Source organism: Hevea brasiliensis, chromosome 12 (assembly GCF_030052815.1).
Source record: "Hevea brasiliensis isolate MT/VB/25A 57/8 chromosome 12, ASM3005281v1, whole genome shotgun sequence".
NCBI lineage: Eukaryota > Viridiplantae > Streptophyta > Magnoliopsida > Malpighiales > Euphorbiaceae > Hevea > Hevea brasiliensis.
In genome coordinates, this window is record NC_079504.1 from 22,026,714 (window position 1) to 22,032,656 (window position 5,943).

General features: G+C 34.5%; 1 non-coding gene across 1 annotated transcript; it reads right to left on the minus strand.

Moving 5' to 3' along the window:
- Window positions 1-3,617: 3,617 nt before the first annotated feature.
- Window positions 3,618-3,724, minus strand: LOC131171489 (small nucleolar RNA R71). The gene has a single exon (XR_009142149.1). It is a non-coding gene; the product is annotated as a small nucleolar RNA R71 (small nucleolar RNA).
- Window positions 3,725-5,943: the final 2,219 nt, after the last annotated feature.

The following is a 5,943-nucleotide window of genomic DNA, read 5'->3' on the forward strand; positions in this document are numbered from 1 at the left end:
GTAAACTCATCCTAGCGTTTCATTGGTATATATGGAGGGGCAAAGGAAGCTTTAAAAGTCTAAACTTGGGAGCTAATGATTTGTTAAAAAATCATTGTTCATTGCCTTAGTTATGCGGAGGGGATTTCAATGAAATTTTATTTTTAGATGAGAAGAGTGGAGGAGTGTTGCATGATCAACAGAGGATGGATGATTGTCACAAAGCTTTGGATTTGTGTAAGTTTGATGATTTGGGTTTCAAGGATTGAAATATACATGGAGTAATGGCGACGGGGAATGAAAATATTCAAGAGAGAATTAACCGTTTTGTTGCTAATGTAGATTGGGTGAGCTTATTTCCAGATTTTGAGGTTGTTCATTTGTTAAGACAAGGTTTGGATCATTGTGTAATTCAAATCAAATGGTACCATAAAAGAAGTGATAATAGGCTAAAGCCTTAGCCATTCTGATTTGGACATATGTGGATTCGGGATGGGTTATGTTATAAGGTCATTAAAGAATTTTAGAAAACTTAGGGTATTAGTTCGAGTGGGTGTGATGTGGAAGGTAGAATTAGAATGTGTAGTATTGCATTGAAGGAATGGGAGAAAGCCTAGTGTTGAAGTGTATCAAGGCATATGGTTGATTGCAAATAAGGGTTAAAATGGTTACAAGAGGGGTTCAAATCTGTTTAAAAGATAAAGGAGTAGAAGGAAATATATATATAAAAAAAAGGGTTAAGGGAATTAATGTGTAGGGAAGAAGAGATGTAGGCACAACGTTCTAGAATTCAGTGATTGAAAAAAGGTGACAAAAATACTTTTTTTTTTTTTGCCTTTTTTACTCTAAAGCCGACCAGAGAAGAAGGAGAAATAAAATTGAATTAATTAAAGATGATTCGGGTTGGTTGTAGAGAAAGAAAAGGATATTGAGTAAGTTTTGACTCAATACTTTAAACAACCTTTTTTTAACCAGTTTCCCATCAGACTATTTAGATGTCTTGGACTCAATAGAGAATAAAGTATCTGTGGAGATGAACACTGAACTCACTAGACCCTTCACCAGAAAAGAAATCCATTGTGCAATTAAACAAATGCATCCTTCCAAGGCTCTAGGGCCTGATGGCATGGCTCCTGTTTTCTTTCTTTCCTTTTGGCATATTGTACGTACCGATGAGGAAAATAAAGTTCTGTCTATTTTGAATAGTAAAGCATCTCCTCAATCATTAAATCATACTTCCATTACCTTAATTCCGAACCTCGAAAATTGATAAACCCATTTTATATAGATATTTTAGGATAGTTTTGCATCCATTTTGCCTTTTTAGTTTAGTAATTTTATTCTTTTAATGCTTATTTTAGTTAATTTGTTAATTTTAGTTTCATTATATTTGATTTTTGGAATTTTAATGTTTTTGATAGGTTTTAATAAGGTTTAAAGGCAAAAAAAGTCCATATAGAAAAAATTTAAAGTGATTTGGAAGCCTAAAGTGGTGTGAAAAATGAAGAAAATTTGCTTAAAGAAGAAGACCAGCCGAGACTTTCAAGGGCCTCAACATGCCCCGTGTTGAGGGCCGTGTGAAGATATAAGAGTTAGCCAGCAAGAATCCACATGAGGCATGTAAATTCACACTGGGTCGTGTAAACAGAGATTTTGGAACAAAACAGGCCGAAAGTTTCATGGGCTTTAACATGCCCCGTGTTGCGGGTCGTGTAAACAGAGATTTTGGAACAAAATACGTTGAAAGTTTCAGGGAATCCCACATGCCCCGTGTAGCTTGTCATGCAGAATCTAAAGGCTCCTCCTCTAAATCAACATGAGACATGTTGAAAATAACTTGAATCAACATGAGGCATATGGGATGGTATTGGTGATTCTTGACATGAAAAAATTTTCTTTTTTCACATCTTTTACACCTTTTGTCTTTATCCCTTTAGAGACTATTTTTAGGGCAAACCTTGAGGGGATATATAAGCATCATATTCTTATTTTTACCAAAAAAGGAAAAAGGAGAAAGAGAAAGAAAAATCAAAAGAGAAAGGAAAGAGGGAATCACGCCATTTCTAAGAAGAAGAACACCTGTAGAGTGACGTTTTCCAACTTTCATTTTCAGAGATTTGGATCTTTTTCTTCTGGGTTCTTTTATTTTAGTTTTATTTTCATGTTTTCTTGCTCTATTTCATATTTTCTACTTGTAAAAACAAGCATGAGTGAGTAGATACTTAAGATTTCAGAGTTGGGTGTAATGATTTAAGTTTTATTTGTGGATTTGGACTAGTTTTAACCAGAATTTAGTGTATATAAGCTTTGATTCTTATTTTGTGTGCTTATTTACATACTCATTGTTGGTACCCTTTGGGTTTTGTTCTTAATCTTAGATTGAAGGACCGAGAGGTGAAAATCTATGATAGATAATCAAGATAATGAACTTAATCACCTAGTGTTAGAAATAAACTAGTGGGTTAAAAGGAATTTCAAGTTGATTAAAATGCTTAAAGAGTTTTGGGTAATTAAACATCGCATGAGAATTGGGTTTAGTTTCCTTTAAAATACTATTTCGTTTGCTTGAAAGAGAAATTAAAGGAAATCAGAATCAACTTTCTTCAAACTTATATTTCCCTTAATCTTGGCTTTGCCTATCCAAATCCCAATGAAATTTACTTCATGAACCTCAACTCTGGAATCAATTTTTACCATTAATTAATTAAATCTTTTGTTACTTGCTGAAATTTTAGTAAATTAGTATAGTGCTTAGAATTTTAATTTCTTTATTCATTATAATTTCCTTATTTTTCTCAATTTAATTTGCTGCATCTCTTACTCTATTTTTGACACAAATTATTGATAGCCCAAATAATCATAACTTTTATAGTTTGGTACTGAAACAATAAATCTCTGTGGGATGATATATTTTCTTTACTACTTGAATGACCCGTATACTTGCGGAGTACGCAATCAAGTTTTTAGCGCCATTACCGGGGATTTCTTTTGTTTGATATTAGATTATTGATTGTTTGGTTAATTTGGGCATTTTATTTTTATTTTAATTTCTTTTCTTTATCATTATACTTTGAGATTTTCCTTTTTTTATTTTTCAGGTACATATCTTTTATATGAGAAGAATCAAAAGTGCAGAAATTGATTTAATTTTTTATCCTGAGATTGAAAAGACAGCTAAAGCTTTAAGAGCAGAGTTTAAAAGAAGAAAAGTTGAACTCAGAATTCAAATATAGCAAGAGCAACAAGTGATAGAAGCTATGGCAAACAACAACAACAGTTCAATTAAGGATCATGCTTTTCCTAGTTTTAGAGATTTTAGACCGAGTATTACAAGGCCTAGAGTGGAAGCAAATAACTTTGAGTTGAAGCCCTCACTTTGTCAAATGGTTCAACAATCAAAGTTTGGGGGAGATCCTACTGAGAGTCCACATGTGCACCTTGCACATTTTCTTAAGATTAGTGACATGCTAAAGATAAATGGAGTGTCAGATGATCCCATCCGATTGAGATTATTTCCTTTTTCTTTAAAGGATCGTGCTAGGGAGTGGTTGCATTCATTACCTCCGGGTTCAATAACTACTTGGGATGAGTTGTCATAAGCTTTCTTGGCTCAATACTTTCCTCTTAGCAAGACTACAAAATTGAGAAATGAATTAACTTCTTTCAGACCAAGGGATGATCAGAGTCTCTATGAAGCTTGGGAGAGATATAAGGATCTTTAAAGGAGATGTCCATATCATGGAATCCCTAAATGGATGCTAGTTCAACATTTTCTACAATGGTGTTTCTCCAACAATTAAAAGTATAATTGATGCATCTTCAGGAGGTGATCTTATGGAGAAGTCAGAAGATGAAGCTTATTCAGCATTGGATAAAATTGCTTACAACAATTATCAATGGAGCTGTGAAAGAAATGAAATGAAGAAGCCACCAGCAAGTGTATATGAATTAGATGCCATGAGTATGTTCAATGCCAAATTTGATGCTTTGACGAGAAAAATGGATAAGTTAAGCATGAAGGTTGACTCATCAATTGGAGGATCTAGTCATAAAGAACATGTTGGTGTGGGAAATATTCATTGTATCAATGATTTTCCTTCCTTTGGGTGAGAGTTTGGAAATGAGCAAGTTGATTTTGTTACAATCAAAAACCAGTTGGTAATCCTTTTTCTGCTACATATAATCCGGCATGGAGGAACCACCTAACTTTTCTTGGGAGGTCAACAAGGGTAGCAACAAAATTATCAACAACCTCTAATTTCCGACAATGAAATAGAATTTTCAGCAAAATAGAGTATTACCTGGATTTCCACCACAAAGGAATCAAAATGCACCTATTCCACAACCACCAGTTCAGTCTTCAGACCAAGATTCAATTTTGAAGTCTATGATGGAGAATTTCTTAACTGCTCAACAAAAATAAGGAGAAATGATTCAACAATTAAATTCAAGGATAGACCAGCTTGCCACTCGTAACAGGATGTTGGAAAACCAAATAGCTCAACAAGCAAGCTCTTTTAGCAAAGCACAAGGGAAACTTCCAAGTCAACCAGAGAATCCTAGAGAACATTGCAAGGTAGTGATCCTAAGGAGTGGGAAAATTGTGGGAGAAGAAGAGAAAGATGAGGTAGAAGAGGAAAAGAAGAAAGAAGATGAAGATAAAAATGAATCTATTCCGAATCATGATGAAGTTAATGAGGAAGCAAACAAGAAGAAGGAAATTGAAAAAGAAGAAGAGGAAAAGTATGTGCCTCCACCACCATACAAGCCACCATTGCCATATCCTCAGAGGTTTCAGAAAGCAAAGCTAGATAAGGAGTTTGGAAAATTTTTGGAAGTTTTGAAGAAATTATACATCAACATTCCATTTACAGACGTAATTTCTCAAATGCTCTCATATGCTAAATTCCTGAAAGATATTTTGTCAAACAAGTGGAGATTAGAAGATTATGAAACTGTGGCATTAACAGAAGAATGTAGTGCTCTCTTACAGAATAAACTTCCACCAAAATTGAAGGATCCAGGAAGTTTCTCTATTCCTTGTCACATTGGGGATACTAGTATTGGAAAGGCATTGTGTGATCTTGGAGCTAGTGTAAGTTTGATGCCACACTCCATTTGTGAAAAGCTGAAGGTAGGAGATTTGAAGCCTACCACCATTTCTTTGCAACTAGCTAATAGATCCATCAAATATCCAGTGGGAATTTTAGAGAATGTGCCCTTAAAAGTTAGAAAATTTTTCATTCCTGTGGATTTTGTGGTTCTTGAAATGGAAGAGGATATTCACATACCTATCATCTTGGGAAGGCCATTTTTAGCCACAGCAGGGGCTATAATTGATGTAAAGAATGGTAGATTGACATTAAAAGTTAGAGAAGAGGAGGTGGAATTTAATTTGAATCAGACTTTGAAGAAACATCATGGAGTTGATCCTTGTTTAAGGGTGGATGTTATTGATGAGATTGTGGAAGCAGAATTTAAGAAAAGATATCGTGAGGACCCTTTGGAGAATTGTTTGGTACATAGTAGAACAACAAAGGATGAAAATCCTGAAGTTGCAGCTTTTGCTCAAATTTTGGAAGCTACTCAAGAAGTTGTAGGAGATCAAGTTTTGCAAGTTGAAGAATTGAAATATGAAGTTGCACACCCATCTTTGCTAGATGAGAAGGACGCACCACAGGTAGACCTCAAACCACTTCCATCTACATTAAGGTATGCTTTTCTTGGACCTAATTCAACTTATCCTGTCATTATTAATGCAAATTTGAGTGATGTACAAGTTGAAAAATTGCTGAGAGAGTTAAGAGCACATAGGAAAGTCATTGGTTACACCATTGATGACATAAAGGGTATAAACCCTACCTTGTGCATGCATAGGATTCTTTTAGAGGATAATTTTAAAGCTACCATAGAACATCAAAGAAGGTTAAATCCTAATATGAAAGAGGTGGTGAAGAAAGAAGT